The following is a 19,644-nucleotide window of genomic DNA, read 5'->3' as shown; positions in this document are numbered from 1 at the left end:
TTTAAGAGTTTTTGTAATGTATAACAGTTTTTATATAAAATATTAAGGATATGGCAGTTTATGAAACAATTTGCAAATATAGCAAATTGATTATTTTTTTAAAATATATTCCAATATTACCCTTGTTTTAAAAAGAATCCTGGCGCGAATTTCTCCTCCTCCATTCGTCTGCATGATTTTCTCCCTCTCCAATATATTCTCCACGATTTTCTCCCTTCTTCCGCCTTACCATTCTCAAGAACGCCTTCTTCCGCACGACGCCTTCTTCCGCACGACGCCTTCTTCCGCACGACGCCTTCTTCCGCCTCCAACGACGCCTTCTTTCGCCTCCAACGACGCCTTCTTCCGCCTCCAACCAGTCGTCATCTTCGGTCTCCAACCACAACTTCTTCCGCCTCCAACCAGTCGTCATCTTATTGTCAATTTTTTCTTATTTTCGTTAAATCATCTGGTATGTAGTCTTTGATTTTAGTTTCGTTAAATTTCTAGATTCTTTCTTTTTAGTATTTTAGTTTTTCTGTTTGTAATCTTGGATATGAATTCATCTTCTTGCAGAATTACATGTCTATCATTTTCTATTAATGATAGTGATAGACTTGTATCCTAGTGTATCACTGATAGAAGTCTATCACTAATACACTATGATACAAGTCTATCACTGATAGACACTTTGTCTTCTAGCACTAATACACTACTTTTTTTAATTCTGCAGTAATTTGGAATTATGATTAAGCTTCCAATAGTAGTGTTTCATAATGGACAGTGGGATGATACAAATAGTTACTTGAATTACAAGACTACAAGTGTATTGGTTGATGAGATGATGTCTTTTGAAAATTTTGTGAGTTTGATATTAAGAGAAGTTCGATTTGATGCATCTCCTTCGTGGGCGTAATATGAATACTTACTCTTTTGTTTCCAAGTATTTTTTGTCAAGTACTTTGATTTCAACTTATACTGGATCAGTTCGTCCGGTTGGGAACCATGCTAATTGAAAATCTATTGGGATTGAGAATAACATACTACCTCCAACTTTCAAGCGTCGAGCAGGACGACCGCGAAAACAAAGAATATTATCAATTGGCGAGAAGAAAAGTCACTCAAGATGCAGCCATTGTCATCGTGCTGGTCACAATCGTAGAAATTGTAAATTTCCACCATTTTTACAGTGACGTGATATTATGTTTTCTATAATAAACTTTTAGCTTTAGCATATAGAGCATTTATTTTGTGTGTGTAGTAAATACTTTCTATTTGTTTGACTCAAACCGTTCAATAATAATCTACCTTTTTCTCAAGACTATAAAAGTAAAAGTGACTTTATTGTAAAGTCTATCACAGATAGTTTCTATCAATAATAGATTTTATTGTGTAGATATCACCAATAGTTTCTACCAGTGATAGAAACCAATATACAATTGAAGGAACTAAAAGGGATAATTGATGAAAGGAATAGTTCAAACCTTTCAATAATAATCTATCTTTTTCTCAAGACTATGTTGTAAAGTAGTAATATGAAGTAATCCACTATAAAGTCTATCATAGATAGTTTCTATCAATGATAGACTTTATTGTGTAGTCATCACCAATGATAGGAACCAATGTACAACTGAAGGAACTAGAAGGGATAATTGATGAAAGGAATGGTTCAATAAATACTAATCTCAATGCAAACAAAGACAGACAAAAAAACTTTTTCTTCATTAATATGGTAAAATCAACTAACAGCATATGAAGGTCCAATGTGAACTCTGTCACAAACATCCACAAAACAACTATTGCACTACAATATCTATCTACTAAATATTAAGAGATTTGCAATGTGAAGTCTACCACAAATATCAACAAAACTACTGCACTACAATATCCATCTACTTATAATTGAGAGATTTGCAAATCAAAACTAGGTGCTAGATCCTTTATTCTAGGAGAATGTCTTGTTGGTTTTGGAGAATCATTCTTCTTGCCTCTTACATTCTTTTGTTCTTTCACATTCTCCAACACTTTCTTTGATGGTTTAGGTTGTCTCTTCGGCCTAGCTTTTTCAATATTCGTCGCTATTTCCATAATTTTCACTTTTGCCTTTTCTTGAACAACCTGAAAATATATAATATTGAATTAGAGTTTATCTACCTATATACATTAAGTCTATCATAAAACAACAAAATGTGATTATTATAATACCTTCACTTTGTTTGATGTGTCATGCACCATTTTTGACTTATTTTCACGATGATTATCATCTTCCTCGGTTTCCTCATTATCTTCAATCTTTTGTAGATATTAATATTAGTATTGCAATGAAAAGAATTATAGAAATTGTCAATATCCTATCATTGATAGACTTTTGAATCAGAATTGAGATTTCAGAATAGTCTATCACTAATAGACTTAAATCATAGAAAGAATAGTCTATCATTGATACAATTCTACCATTGATAGACTTTTCACACACAAACATAATAGTCTTGGAAAAAATAAAAGTAAAAGAACTATTAATAATTTTACCTCTTTCTCTTTATCAACATCAGCATCAATCATTTCTAAACTTATTGGTGGAGGAGAATTCTTTTCCAAGGGCTCTTGAGATTGTTTTTCACTTTCACATTTGTGCGAAAGTCTTTGATTTACCACTTCTGTCAGTGAAAGTAACAAACTAACAATCTCCTCTATTAATATCTTTTTTCTTATACATCTATTAAAATTACAACAAACACATCAACCCAATGAACTAAACATCCCCCAAACATATTAGTGATACAAACATATAATAACAATCCAACACAAACAAAGTAAAACATCCTTCAAGCTGATAGAAACATATCACTGATAGAACATAAACAACATCACATAAAAATATACACCAACACACAAACCTATACACTAAACTAAAAATATACATTAAACTAAATTATCACTGATAGACCCTAACCCTATACACTAACACACAAACCTAAAACAGATCAGCATGTTATATATTCCAACATAAACCAGTTAAACATCCTCCAAATTCATTAATCAGTGATAGAAACTTATCACTGACAGACCCTAAGCAACATAACACACAAAATCTAAATTAGACTAGAGCTTTTACTAATTTCCCAAGTCAAACAGGCTAAACATCTTCGAAGGCTATCAGGGATTGAAACATATCAACGATAGACCCTAGGCAGCAACAATGCCCGTTAAATGGTTATCTACTAACATCCCAATGCAAACAAACTAAATATCCCTCAAGACTATCAGTGATACAAATATATCACCGATAGACTTTAACCCTATACACTAACACACAAACCTAAAACAGATCTGCATGTTAAACATTTCAACATAAATAAGTTAAAACTCTAAATCAGTGATAGAAACACATCATTGATAGACACAAACTGAAAAACATAGCGTAGAACGTAGTGCGGTAGAATGAAAACAAAATATAAGAAAATAGTACCTGCAGCGTGGCGAAAGGAAAACAAAATAGAAGAAAGTAGTAGGGCAGAACGGCACCAGCACCGGAAAACCAAATGGGAGTAGGAAGAAGTTGAAGAAAATAGAAAGAGGAGGAAAGTACCGGCACCGGAAAACCAAATGGGAGTAGGAAGAAAGTGGAAGAAAATAGGAAGAGGATGAAACGCAGACTCCACAATGTGCTTGAAATCGTCTGCACTTTCCCACTCGCGAAGAATCTGCTTGAAACGTGAAGAAAGTGGAAGAAAATATATGTAGGGGTAATTTCGTCTTTTTATTAAAAATTGCCATATTTGCAATTTTTTATAATTTTTGCTATATCCTTAATATATTTTGGGTCAAATGCTATATACCCACTCGCCCCTTAATTTAATAACCATATTCTGTTTTAGGTAAAAGGCCCATTTATATTTCTAATTGGGCCTCATCCTCTCATATTCGTCTTTTACCATATTCTCATGAAACAGAGGAAATCGTGGAAATAGTAAAAATCTTATAGAAAAACGAAAAATAGCAAATCCCAAAATTATTTTGATTTATGGTAAAACTATGTCACATGAATTTTTTCAAAATTTTTGGCTCGAATTTACCCCTCTATAAAGCACAATTACTCACATGAAATATAGTGTATTTGTTGAGATAAAAAAAATCAAACAAAATATCACATATCATGAATACAGTGTATTTGTAAACACATTCACTTATGATAAATATTAACTAAATCAAAAAATATTTTGTTGTTGTAGAAAATTAAACTAACAATCTCTAAAGATATGACTTTAATTTCAACATTCCTACTTATTAGGATGCAAAATCAAGTAATTAACGAATTTGTATATTTCATATTATTTATAAAAAATATATTAAATAATACATTTTACAAACTTTTAATAACAATTTCAATCTACATCATTCCCTAAATTTGTCAATTTGAATTCAAATTCCCTAAAATAAGGGGTCTTTTAAAAAATATAAAAAAACGACAAAATATTTACACTCTATATAACAATTCTAAAAAACGGAAAAAGCTCAGAGGTCCATCGTGTAAAATACCAAAAATGCCCCATCAACCACACCATCAATAACGCGCGCGTAATATATTTGCGATCGTTTAGATTTGGTTATTGTTTGATACACAATCGTTTAGATATGACTACAATTTATATGCGATCATTTAGATATGACTATAATTTATCTTTTCAATTCCATCGTTTAATTTTGTTACACGATCGTTTAGATTTGGGAATCCAAATCTAAATGATTTTTTTTTTCAAAATTTGGTACACGATTTTTATAATTCTTTTGGTATACGATCGTTTAGATTTCTTTACACGATCGTTTACTTTTTTTATTTGATCGTTTACATTTGGACGAAGTTGAAGATTGGAGATGTGCTGGACGAAGGAGATGCAAAACGAACGATGGGTTCTCTTCTGTTTTGGGGGGAAAGTAGAGAAAGTAGTTTATCCAGCATCAACAAAACTTGTCTATCTAACGTAAATCAAAAGAACTTAACTATCACCATAATCACATGTGGTCACCCAAAAAACCAGCAAGCTCCTTTCGCAGTTCAACCAACTCGAGTTGACTGTATGAGGTCCTTGTATCAATTTGATATGAAACCTAAAATATTGAAGTTAATACTTTGATTACTTGAATTATATAAAATATTTCAAACAAACATTTAAACACACAACATACCGAATCTGTGACTACTATGCTCCCATTAGTAATTATATCTCTCATGTATCTCATCACATAGTACTTGCATTCAACTACTCCAACTTGCAAAGGAAACTGTAAATACATAAATTACCAAAATACCTAATGGTGCAAATAGTCCAATATAATGCATATACCGTATACTTTTATTTAATGAATAAATATGTTTACACTTACCTTCACTGTTTTCTATTTCCAAGAACATATGAATATATCTACAGTGAGAAAAGTGCAGTTGTTAGTCTTTGGTGTAGTGCATACACAACTAACAAATATTGATTAACGTCATTAATGAGTTTAGCAATTAATCTCTCACATTTTGGAGCTTTTAATCTGTAGATCCATTAGGTCCCCTTCCTAGCTCGTAACTAAGTGTAATGAAATTATTATATCTTAAATGTAATTTGAAATGTTCAAAATTATTTAGAGAATTAATATAATGTATGATGACACATTGAATATGTTGTTTTTTTTTTTATTCTCTTAGTTTCAATTCTCTCTAAAATTTCATAATTCCCAATTTTCAATGGTCCTATACAAATTAGACGTTTTTTTTTATCTTTCTTATCCTATATATTCTTGATCCAATGTAGAGACAAGGTATGTTTGTTATGCCCTTCAATATGACTCGTTTAGGAATAACCAATTCATGGAGAGGTTGGAGTATCACAAAAGGGACTATAACGAATTCAAATATTTGGAGTTACGAAGATGTCGTCAGAGCACATATTGTATTTTCTGGATTGTGCTTCTCAACAACTATCTGGCATTGGTTGTATTGGGATCTAGAAATATTTTGTGATGAGCGTACATGAAAATTTTCTTTGGATTTGTTAAAGATTTTTTGAATTCATTTATTTCACTTAGGGTTTTGGTTTTCTTTGGTTTTGGTGGATTCCATGTAACCAGATTGTATGGTCCAGGAACCTTATGGATTAACCGAAAGGGTACTAGCCGTAAATCCTGCGTAGGGTGTTAAAGAGTTTGATCCTTTTGTTTTGGGTGGAATAGCCTTGCATCATTTTGCAGCAGGTATATTGAAAATATTAGCGGGCCTATGCCATCTTAGTGTTGGTCCACCTCAATGTCTATAAAAAAAGATTACACATGGGAAATATTGAAACTGTCCTTTCGAGTAGTATCGCTATTGCATTTTTTGCAACTTTGTTGTCTTTAGAACTATATGGTATGGTTCAACCACTTCTCCGATTAAATTATTTGGGTCCACTCGTTATCAATGGGATTAGAGAAACTTCCAGCAAGAAATATATCAAAGAGTTAGTACCGAGTTTGTTGAAAATCAAAGTTTGTAAGAAGCTTGGTATAAAATTCTTGAAAAATTAGTTTTTTATGTATCAAGAATAATCCCAAAAAAGGTGGATTATTTAGAGCGGGTTCCATGAACAACAAGAATGGAATAGCTATTTGTTGGTTAGGACACCTTGTTTTTAGAGATAAAGTCGGGTGTAAACTTTTTGTACGTTGTATGCCAACTTGTTTTAAAACATTTTCGATTGTTTTGGTAGACGAAGACGAAATTGCTAGAGTCGATGTTCCTTTTTGAAGAGCAGAATCTAAGTATAGTGTTGAATAGGTCGGTGTAACGATTGGGTTTTATGGCTGCGAACTTAACGGAGTCAGTTATAGCGATTCTGCTACGGTGAAAAAATATGCTTGATGTGTTTAATTGGATGAATTTTTTGAATTAGATCGTGCAACTTTGCAATCCGATGGGGCTTTTTTTTTTCTTTTGTAGAAGTCCAAGGGTTTTGTTTACTTTTGGGCATGCTTCCTTTGCTTTGCTCTTCTTTTTCAAACATGTTTGACATGGCGTGAGAACCTTGTTCAAAGATGCCTTTATTGACCCAGATTTGGACGCTTAAGTCGAATTTGGGGCATTAAGAAAACTTGGAGATCCAACTACAAAAATATTTTAGTTTTATACAAGGTTACTATATTCCTTTTTTTCTTTATTTTTTAATTTGACATAGATTAGGTACTGAATAAATCTTTATTCGGATTGCTGACTTTTCATTTCTTTGACTTTTGTCTTGGTCTTTTTTTTTTTTCTTTTTATCTGTAAAAAGATTTCAACTAAACAGGCATGGAAGCTATAGTTATAAACCTAAGTCTCGAATCTAGGTATAATTTATTTTGTTATCTTTTTTCGTGAACCGCCTAAAGTTCCAACTAAAAAGGCAAAGTGATTTCTCATTATCTCAATTAAAGTAATGAGCCTCACAATATTGTGATGCTCATTACTTCAACTAGTCCTTGTGATCCTTGGATGAATCTCTTAGTTGTTGAGAGGGTTGTCCAAAAGCAGTATGAAAGGCATATCTAATAAAACTTATAAGTAAGCCAGATATAGAGATGGCAACTAGAGTTGTTTCCATTATTATATAATATCAATACCACAATATGGATCTATAATGAGATTATTTTTTTACAACGAAATGGTATACCAAGTCAATAGATCTCATTGAATAAAAAAATATAGGATTATTTATGACAACAAAAATTGTTGACGATAGTTCTAGATCTAGGCCAAGACGAACTATTGTAGGGGATTTATTAAAACCATTGAATTCAGAATATGGTAAAGTGGCTCCCGGGTGATGAACTACACATTTAATAGGTGTTGCGATGGGTTTATTTGCGATATTCCTGTGTAGTATTTTGGAGATTTATAAATCTTCCATTTTATTGGATGGAATTTTAAGCATTTAGATATGATTCACAAGAACCTCTAAATAACTTTTCAATAAAAATGAAAGTCTAAAGTATGTAGGTTTCTGTTTTTTTAACCCACTCTTTTTTGGTAGTTCAATCATGGAGTTTATTTTTTCTACGTATTACCAGAATATGAGTGTGTGACTTGTTAGAATTTATTCTATGAATATGACAGAGAAGAAGTCGGTCATCTTGATCAAGATGATTTTATATCGTTGAATATCCAATCTAGGCTAGTAGCAGAAGCACATGATATATGAAATAAATTCCAAAATATTAGAACAAATATTAGAACTCTAATTCATACTTATCAGCTCTCATGCCTGGACTTAAAAAAAAAAGTTTTAGAAGTGATAAATATAAATTAAGAAAAAAATTATTCTTTCGTTTATACTTATTTTAGTTAAAAGATAAACATTTCTTTGTTTTTTTTCATTATATTCAGTCATTGAATAAGTGATAATCCAAGGCTTTTTCTGATTGAGCATGTAGACATGCACAATGAAATGTGGATCAATTTTACCCTAATTGCATCTAAACTATTTAGAAATTAACATGCTACAATACCCTAATTAAACGAAATTAGGGTTTATCGAATACGTACCTTTGAATCATTTCAATCCTCGTAATCTCCTCATGAATTCGAACCTGGGACCACCACTAGTGTTGGCCTACTATTCTCCGGACTTAGAACTGGATTGTGAGACTTGATAAGTGAAGAAATTAAGAGAGATATGATACGGAAATTAAATTGAAGGTTTGATTTAGAGTTGAGACTTGAGAGAGAATTGATTTTGGTAAAATTTTGTACGTCTAAATTAAAAAAATATGCAAAAAGTCTAAAACATTTGAAATGTTGCCTTTAAATAACTCAATTACATGCAAAAATTCATGTAATTAGTTCACCAAATCACAAAACCTAACATTTCACTTATTTTTAATGGGTTAGACGTTTACATCTTATATAACCACTTATCCCACTAAGTGTTAGTGGGATTATCTAAAATATTGGATTTTCTCACTAACTTTAGTCAATGGGCAATATGGTAATCTGATCATTCAAGTCAAAGTTAAACTTTGACTTAAGTCAACATTTTGACATTTTCAAGTCAAAAGTCAACATTATGACTTTTTACCCTTTTATTCGTCTTGACTAGTTTTGACCTCCCAAGTATAAATCCGCACTCATTTTTTTGAAATTCAAATGATATTTGAACATAAAATGGGTCAAATTTTGACTTTTCAAAGTCAAAAGTTAACATGTTGACTATTTTCATCATTTTCGAGCTTTTGAATATGAATCTGCATTCTTATTTTTAATACTTTAATCATATTTAAACATAAAGTTTTATCTCTAATTGATAACCAACGGCAATATCACATATAACGATTTAAGATTAACTAGCTACACTTTTTTAGACCGAGCTAATTGACATTCATTAATTAACATGTCATTCCATTAAAGTCCCGTAGTTGCACTCCTTTCACTATAGATATATTTGTGTCCATCTGATATAACCATGATTAGTAACTTTATACTTCACAAGTTGTTCGTAACCTCGGCTGAGTCAAAACACCTTTTACCCCCGAGATTACATCTTGCTTCTTACGTCCCACTGATCCATTATTGAACAATTGCTTTAAGCTCCAACTTATAAACTAAATCCCTCTCTAGCCAATGAGAGGGTGGGACCCATTGTTTAAGACTTGGACTTAGTCTTTAAGAGAACAACCTATCTACTAACCTTAAAGCGGATAGGAGTGAATCTCGTCTTACAACCTATGTTTCTAGCTATCCAGCCAATCTTACCCCTAAAATGAAAGGCTTATTAGCCAGCACTGTCAAGCTACCCTCACCTATGCAGATCTAAGGATAATTTCGTGCAAACCGAAGCTCATAGTTTACTTAGGATTAAGATTAAGTTACCTAGGTTATTAATAATCGAAATAGTCAATTTTAAATAATCAACGATATTATAACATAAAAGTGACTATTTTATGGTTCTAATCTTATGTAAATTCTTTACATAGTATGTCCCCACTTTCATGCTCCTCCACATGAACAATTCGGGATCATATTGTTTGTACTAACTACAAAGTGGGTTGCATCCATTGTGTTCTCAGAATAAGGCGCCCAACTTTATTAATATACTGTAGACCATTTAAGCTAGATACTCGAACTTGACTATACGTTTATGTTTCTACATAAAGTTTAAGTCTACGCTACATAGCCTCGAGACTTTAGCTTATTGGATTCAAGATTATAGTATTCAATTTCCACAGGTAAGTCCTCAATAACCACTATATTAAATAAAATATAATTTTAAACTACAAACTATGAGTCTTAAGACATAAATTTCAACATTTACTCAGAGAATTTTTTGACTTTATTTTGGAAGGTTTTTTTATTGAATCATTGCGGTTCTAGTCTAAATCCAAGGTTTTAATTGATTCACGGGGTCTTAACAAGATAACTCCTATCAATAATAAAGAAAACAAGAGTAAAATAGCATTACATACAAATAAAAGAAAAATATTGGAAAATAGAAGTGTGCAGTGTACACAGTTAATGAGTTTTGAGTCTATATTCATGGATACAGAAATATATCGAAAGGGAGAAGAGTGCATTGTGAGTCTTGAGTGTAGTGTACACACATTTAACAAATATTGATTAATGTTGTTAATGAGTTTAGCCAATTAATCTCTCGTATTGTTGGAGCTTCAAATATGTAGATCCATTAGGTTCTCTTCCTAGCTCGTAATTAAGGGTAATGAAGTTATTATATCTTGAATGTAATTTAAAATGTTCAAATTTACTTAGAGAATTTATGTAATTTATGGATGACACATTTAATATGTTGTTTTTTTTCTCTTAGTTCCAAATTTCTCCGAAATTTCATAATTCCCAAATTTCAATTGATTCCCATAAATTAAACCTCATTACTTAGTTAATAAGAAAGGTTCCTTGTGGTGGTGTTTGTGATCTCAAATCTTTGGTATATCGTAGAGATTCAGTGTCATCAATGAAAGTGAGTTTTGTAATCTTTGTATTTTCTATTAAATTTCAAATGCATGCTTAATCTAAATTTAATTAAACACTAGCCTTGCTCTTTGTAATTTACCAATATATGAATATTTGCAAATCCCAATTGAAATTGAATAATTTTGGGTTTATAAAATTATTTTGCTGTGTAAGAGCTTTCATAAATTTGGGATGGGTTGAGTTATTTTAGGTGATCCATAAACTAACTCAATTCATAAAATTTCATTTATTTGAATTCAAATGAGTTTATTGTTGGAATAACTTATGTCCTAAAACTCGCAGATTGTAGTTTAAAATATATTTTATTCAATAAAGTGGTTATTGAGGACTTTTTAGTGGAAATATAATATTATAATCCTGAATCCAATAAACTAAAGTCTCAAGGCTATCTAGTGTAGACTTGAACTTTATGTAGAAATATAAACATGAATCAAGTTTGAGTTTATAGCCCAAACGGTCTATAGTGTATGGATAAGATTGGGCGCCTTATTCTGAGAACACTATGGATGCGGTCCGCTGTATAGTTAGTACAAACAATATGATTCTGAATCATTCATGTAGAGACATGGGAGTAGGGGCATTCTATGTAAAGAGTTTACGTAAAACTGGAACCATGAAATAGTCACTTTTAAGTTATAACACCGTTGATTATTTAGATTATGATGATCTAGGTAACTTAATCTTAATCCTGAGCTAACTATGAACTTCTGTTCAAATGGTATTATCCTTAGATCTGCATAGGTGAGGGCAGCTCAACAGCACTGGCCCAAGAAGCCTCTCATTTCAAGAGGAAGATCGAGTGGATGGCTAGGGGATATATAGGGTGCAAAACGAAATTCACTTCTACATGTTTTAGGGTTAGTAGATAGATTGTTCCCTTAAAAACTAAATCCAAGTATTGAATAAGGGATCTCACCCTCTCATTGGCCTGAGAGGAATTCAGTTTATAGGTTGGATATTAAACCAATTGTTCAATAGTAGATCAGTGGGACTTAAGAAACAAGATGTAATCTCAGGAGTAAAACAGTATTTTGACCCAACCGAGGTTAAGAACAACCTGTGAAGGATTAACTTACTGACCATGGTTATATAAGATGGATAGAAATATATCTATAGTGAGGGGAGTGCAACTATGGGACTTTAGTGGAATGACCCGTTAGTTAACAAATGTTGATTAACTCAGACTAAAAAGGTTTAGCTAGTTAATCTCGAATTGTTGGAGCCTACGATCTATAGGTACATTAGGTTCCCCTACTAGCTCATATGGAATTAACTTAGAATAATATGTTGGAATAATTCGAATTGTTTGAATTAGGTAGGAGAGAAGACAACTTTTTTCTCTATCTTTCTAGTATAAGATCCATAATATACCACAGTAGTAAGCACATCCTACATCTTTACATCAAAAGCACACTTACAAAGTAATAATTAAAAATTGAAAAACTTAGTTCTTTGCATCCTCATGCACTTTATTTTTTTAGGAGATGGCTCTTCCGACCCTTCTCTCTTTTGTCTCCCACCTCTACGTTCTTCATCTTTGAGTTCCCATTAATTTTTCTTCATCTTTCTATTAGGTTGATTGCTTCCTCCTACCATTGATGCCTATGTTTTGCAAAAATTTGATTGAAGGTTTGAGGGCTTCGTAGCCTTACCTCGCAAATCTTCGATTGAACTTGTTGGAAGATTGATTGAAAACGATTTGTTGAATTGTATAAAATGTATTGAATATGGTAGGTGGCTTGGCTGAAACATCTGGAATTCGACCTAAAAAAACTTTGGAAGATATCTAATAACTTGTGGAAATACAAATTATTATAGTCTTTTAGGTAAAATAACGAAGCCTTAATACATAAAGTTGGAAGAAAACATGTAGGAAAGTAAAGAAATTGATCAAGTTGTGCATTGTGAATCACAAAAGAGCCTTAGCTTATGCTTCTTTATCGCGTTTTAGTTGTCTTATTGCAGGATTTAAGATGAGATGAAGAGCAGTTCGACGATAAAATGATAGGCGAGGATGCATGTTCGCGACCAACCATGCGACCACTGTAGCAAAAGCTTGGTGAGATGAAGCACTAGCAAACAAAAAAGTAGTTGGTGTGAATATCTAAAAAGCTCAAAAAGCACTTTTGTGGTGCCAACTCAACTTTATTAGACTTAATTAGAGCCCAAATTGTCCATTAATGCCCTATCACATCACTTTCGCCTATAAATAAAGGGTTCTTCTTCGTTGGATGTGTGCAAATTTTGGCTAAGAAATTATTCCATATAGGAAGAGCCTTTCTCCCATTCATTTCTTTGTTTTAGGTGAGAATCTGAAAAAGAGAGAGAGTTCCCCAACCATTTTCCCCTCGATGTAAAGGCAAAAATCAGAGCCAAGGAATATGAACACTCTACTTTGCAGCTTGCTTCCTTTTCTTGTTTTCCATTTTGTATTTTCTTAACATTAAGTTGTAATATTGACTTCATGGCTGAAAAGCCTAAAGCTTTATTTATGATATTGATGTTTTCCTTTTATCATTCTCTCATATTTATTTTTCTATCCATTCCATGCATATTTAGTTAATTGTTTACATAATGTAGGGTGTTTTGACAATAGAGACTCTGATTAAATGCATTATAAGTATTGCTTAGCTAAAGACGACCATCAATACCTTATCTTTTTCAAGAGAAAAGATAAAATATTGACTGTTATCACTTGACGCGTGATAATCGATGTTTTGCTAACCATGCAACGATGAGATTGTAACAACACAATCTTGTCGCCGTAGTTGTTCTTTGTAGATATCATATAAATGCACGATATGTGTTCTGAAAGCATCGAAAAATTGTTCGTCTCAATAAGGACAAATTGCTTATGGACAAATTGCTTATAGTCTAAACAAATAGATGAGATCTATATAAATCATATCTTAACTTTAAGTATTTGGGTCCCAAAAGGTGAGCAAGAGTATGACGAAATCACTGAGAGATTGCTCGCGCTTAATTATGAAGTTGATATATGTTTTGTATTGCCTCAAAATATTAAACTCCCTTGTTTTACACTTGATTAATTATTTTTGCCTACACATCCACGCGTCAAACAGTATGTTTCATGCTTCATCACATTTTACCACCATATCCACCTTGCTGCTCTAATTCGCACCATAGTGTAAATAATTAGGAAAACCATACTCTGCATAACTTTAGATTGTGTATAGTCACCGCATAAGATTAAGGCGCTTGATAGATTCATTCAGAAAACCAGTTCCTTGTGTTCGATCTTGGCTTACCCATGAAAACTCTGGCTTTGTTTACACTTGGACAAGCGTGAGGAAAACTTGTATTAAACGTCGATCATCATGCATTTAGCACCACATAGATAGGATTTGCACATTATATCGCATAACTCTAACCTAGACGTTAGCTTAGTCGCATTATTAAAACCTCACATGACATATCAAGGAATTTGCACATCTCGCATAATGAAACATACACCAAGTACCAATGGCCATCAAAAAAGATTTACCGTGGTAGAATAAAATGTCTTCTTGTTGCATGGAAGGGAGAAGGTAGGAAAGTATGTTTAATTGGAAGACCATAGGATGTGAACTGAATTAATTGGAAGACCATTCGACTTCTCACAATTAATAAAAATAAAAACCGAAGAATCAATCCTCCTATTTCTCTTCTATGTGTTTTTATCTTTTCCTCTTCGTCTCCAATCAACAATTAATTTTATGTAATTTGTATTGAAAAGACAAAATTGCTATCAAACTAAAGTGAATCATGTAATTAAAGCTCCACTCTCTTGATCTTCTCAATTATAAATTAAATACATAAATAGAATAGTGTGAAAGGACAACACGTAGTCACGAAGAGAATCGAATTGTAGAAGACTGTTCTAATCAAAGAGCAAAATGAGAAAAAAACAGTTTCTATCTCATAGCCACTATTATACCTACACTACACTAGATATATATAGACACAAGTGCAAGCTATGAAAACTATTTTTGTTTGTTTATTTGTTAATTTATTAAGCTTCTATATTCGAATGAAATGAAAATTTTAAAATGGAAATCCCAGGATTAGTGCGTTTGGAGTAGTCATGACTTATTAAATTAGGTCTACCAACTCTATTACCCAATCAGAAGAGTTGGCAAAATCTATTTATTAAACCCTTTACTTGTGAAGTTGGTTTTAAATATATATAAATATAGGTAAAATTAATTATTCATTTTAGATACTCCCAAATACTTCATTAACAATTTAAGAAATTTTCAAAACACATAAAAGTTTGCTAAATGAATCAAAGTTAGAACTTAAAAGCTTGAAGTATCTCTCCTCCATCTCTACCTCTATAAGTTGGTGAACTAAAACAAGAAAAAAAAATTAAGAAGATATCTCTAAACTTAAATATAGCAATAACATTCAATAGTAATGGCTCATATCAAAATCTTTACAAACTTCTAATATTCTCTCGTAGAAGCTCGCCATTGGATACTCGAGTCCCTAATGTTAAAAGGTTTTGATGTTGTCTTTGTGATGCAACTTGGACCGAGGAAATCATGTAGAAGGGTTTGTTGGGTTGTGTGGATATATATCTCGTAATTTTTTTATAGATGGAGATGGGCTTGTTTGTAAACCGATACTTAAGGATATTTATGAACATTGGTTGCAAGCTTTTCCTGATTGGATCTCCTCCATATCAAAGAGGACAAACACTTTTTAATTTTATAGTTTTGTTCTTCTTTTCGTTTTTTCTAAAAAACTAATTTTATCGATATAGTTAACTTATCAACTTGAACCTATCTCTCACCTAATTACATAAAACATACATACAGATCAAAGTTTGAACAATTGGATATTGTTGAACTCAACTATATATATAATTTCTCCAATATTGTTGGTTAAAACAAACAAATAAACTCAAGAAAAAATATCAATTTGAAAAATAAACTTTAAATGTCATCAATTTTAATCCTAAACTTAGATAATAGTCGCATGCAATTTTCAATATTTTATAACAATTTTAGAGATAGGAGATTAAACCTTTTGTTCTAAATTATAATTTTCAACTTAAACTTTAAACTTCTTGCAACTTTAGCCCTCTAATAAGTTATTACTATGTATCAGTTTTCTCTGAATTAAAACATTTATACAATACAATTGGTTATTTCTTTAGAGAAACACCCCATTGAGTTTTTTTTTCTTTTTTCTTTGTTTTTTGAAATTTATGAATGGTGACACTACAAGAGACGGAGTACTTCCAACGCCAAAAAACGTCGGCGAAAATGAAAAGTACGTCGGGAAAGGATATCCCGACGTACAACACGGCGTCGGGAAGAGCATCGAGAGAAACGCGCCAGGAGAGGCTCTCCCAACGCCAATATATGCGTCGACAAAGGTGGTGTCGGGAATACCTCATTCCCGACGCACCTTATGCCGACGCACCTTGCGGCGTCGAGAATTCCTCTTTTCTGACGTTTTTTTTCCCGACGGTTTATTACGTCGGGAATTCCATTATATATATATATATATTAATATTTTATTTCTATTATTTTCCTTAAAATATTTTGCTCAAACATTCACAACGATGTTCGGATTGCTCAAATATTTTTTCTGACGTTTTGGATTAAATTAAAAAAAATTGAATATAAATTAAAATAAATTAAGAAATATACAAACACAAATTAAAAAAATAGAATTAATATTAATAATACGAATAAGTTCATTACAAAAAAAATATAGTTCTCAAAATAGAAAAAACATAAACATAAGAAAAAGTCTCCCAACGAGGTGCGTATACGCGTCATTCTACACCTTCGGTCCTAAAAATGATATAAAAATAACTAAGTTTAATACATAATCATATATTGCAAAAACTTAAGAATAATAGAGACATATACGTACAGCAGAGCTATAGATCATGTGGTGGTCCCTGTTGTGCACAAGTTAATTCTTCTATCATCTTCTTCATGCTTTCCACTCGTGAAGCTAATGCTTGGTGATTTCTATCTTGTACTTCAATCCGTTCCAAAGCTTCATGAAGTTTAGCTTGTAATTCAATCTCTTTTTATGTGGACTGCGAACAAGATGTCGACGAACTGCTTGCACTCGCCGTTCTACGGGCCTTCGGCTTGGGTCCCCAACCAAGACCTTTTGAGTAGCGTGGTCGTCTACCCAACACCTGATCGCATATCTCATCCTCAAAGAGTGGCTGACTACCCTCTGGGGTAGGCTGGGATTGGAGTTCCAACATTTGATTCTGCAACAAATTTAAAAACTATGTTAGGTAAGGCGCAAAAATATATAATGAAAGTGGATAATTAACAAGGGCATAACTTACATGCGCATCCTCGGCGAGCTCATACTGTCGTTGTAGAAACGACTTGGACCCGCTACTATGATTGTAAGGCTGCTTCTGTCTAGCAATTATATTGTTTATTTCTTATATATTAAAACTTGTTATCATAATTAATCATGACAAATACCTGGAATGCACGGCTGATAAAGTGGTCGCAGAGGAAGTACCAATTCTCATCACGTCCAACCAATGCATTTGGTGGATTGGCACGAGCCTCCTCCGGGTCGCTGTACTTTTTGAAATGTCTGTGACAGTCGGTCCGGAACTCTTTAAAGGTCGTGAGCATTTGATGCTCAACAAACCTGTTCATTGCTCGATCATTGAAATCAAGTACAAATAATCGCTACACATTACAAACATAACACATTAGATTATTGGTTAAAGTTAGATATGTTTCAAATGAAATCATATATAAATGTGTAGTGCATTTAATTACCTGGAGGTCGCCTTTGACGACCTCAATGTATTCTCTCCCAACGTTCGCCCACTTAAGACAGCGGATGGGAAATGTCTTTCGCACGCACATGCCTATCGCCTGGCTGAAGCGAACGGCGTGTGAGGAAATAGGCTTCTCCGCTCCAGGGGCGATCGTCATCGGAATGCGCCCATTTATTGCAACATGGCGCTCTAACTCCAAGAGTCGAGACTGCGTAAGTCTCCTAGGAGTCGGAGTCGCTTGTTGAGAAGAAGATTCTGCTTAATAAATCGATAATAACATATAAAGATAGAAAAAAACATGAAATAATTGTAAGTTAAAATGAAGAAAATTCTTAGACTCACCCGTATTGTCGCCCACAGATGACGACCCTTTCACGATGTTATCTAAATCATCCTCAAACTAGAGGAACATATCTTCTGTCTCCATAAAATTTGATTGTCGATATGACATAATGATAGTCCTGAAATATATTATTTGTTCTATCTTCATCTATATCTACCCCAACATTCATCGGCATTTCATCTTCTAAACAAAATTCCTCTATTTCCTCTTCATGTTCAATAGGGGCTTGTAAATCATTTAGCATACCAAAGATATCACCTTCTTCATTAAATTGCCTACTACTAGTTCCTTCATTAAAAGGTTACTACTAGTTCCTTCCTCAAAATTTTATGTACCTCTAGAGCTTAATGACTCTCCATGATACACATATTCTGTGTAGTAGGGGTTATTCCAATAGTCAGTAGATGTCCTTTAACACCCTCTAATGAGCTCCAATTTAAATTCAAACATCTCTTGCATGGACACCTTAATCGTCCGTAGACATCAACGTGAAACTTGGCAAATTCTAAAAATTGGGTCACTCAATGTCTATACTCAAGGGAGAACTTATTTCTAAGTTTCATCCAACCCTTATCCATCGTTTAAGTCCCTAAAACATAAATAGGTTTGATTAGAAACATATCTCTCTCACTCTCTCACATCCATAACTTACTACCCTGAATTTTCACTATTTTTCAATAACTAACTTCAAACTATAGAGGCTACCATAAATGCAAGATAGCCAACACAACCTAATTATTAACAACAAAATACTTCAAAATCTTCGCATCCTACAAACCCCTCCAAACTACAGAGGCTACCATAACTGTAGGATAGCCAACACAACCTAATTATTAACAACAAAATACTTCAAAATCTTCGCATCCTACAAACCCCTCCAAACTACAGAGGCTACCATAACTGCAGGATAGCCAACACAACCTAATTATTAACAACAAAATACTTCAAAATCTTCGCATCCTACACACCCCTCCACACTACAGAGGCTACCATAACTACAGGATAGCCAACACAACCTAATTATTAACAACAAAATACTTCAAAATCTTCGCATCCTACACACCCCTCCACACTACAGAGGCTACCATAACTACAGGATAGCCAACACAACCTAATTATTAACAACAAAATACTTCAAAATCTTCGCATCCTACAAACCCCTCCAAACTACAGAGGCTACCATAACTGCACGATAGCCAACATAACCTAATTATTAACAACAAAATACTTCAAGCTACCACCCCTTGAAACCAACAAATTCAAAACAAAAAAGACTACCATATCTGCAAGATAGTCATCCCAAACATAAACAAATACAAAACAAAAAAGCTACCATAACTGCAGGATAGTCATCTCAAATCAACAATAAAAATATTCAACACAAACAGGCTACCATAACTGCAAGATAGCCAAAACAAATATCTTAACACACATATTACATTTTCAATTCAAAACATAAACCCCCCTTCAAATTTGAATGTAACCCTAACCCCCTCATTCAAATTTGAATTCAACCATAACCCCCTACAAATTTGAATGCAACCATAACTCCCCCCA

The 19,644-nt window shown here is 32.9% G+C and overlaps 1 pseudogene; it reads left to right on the top strand.

Moving 5' to 3' along the window:
• The first annotated feature begins 5,898 nt into the window (after positions 1–5,898).
• LOC107992199 (photosystem II CP47 reaction center protein-like) lies at positions 5,899–7,124 on the top strand (annotated as a pseudogene).
• The last annotated feature ends 12,520 nt before the right edge of the window (positions 7,125–19,644 follow it).

Source organism: Cucumis melo, chromosome 9 (assembly GCF_025177605.1).
Source record: "Cucumis melo cultivar AY chromosome 9, USDA_Cmelo_AY_1.0, whole genome shotgun sequence".
In the NCBI taxonomy this organism is placed as follows: domain Eukaryota; kingdom Viridiplantae; phylum Streptophyta; class Magnoliopsida; order Cucurbitales; family Cucurbitaceae; genus Cucumis; species Cucumis melo.
The sequence above is the reverse complement of the archived record's forward strand: the minus strand, read 5'-3'. Positions and strand labels throughout refer to the sequence as shown.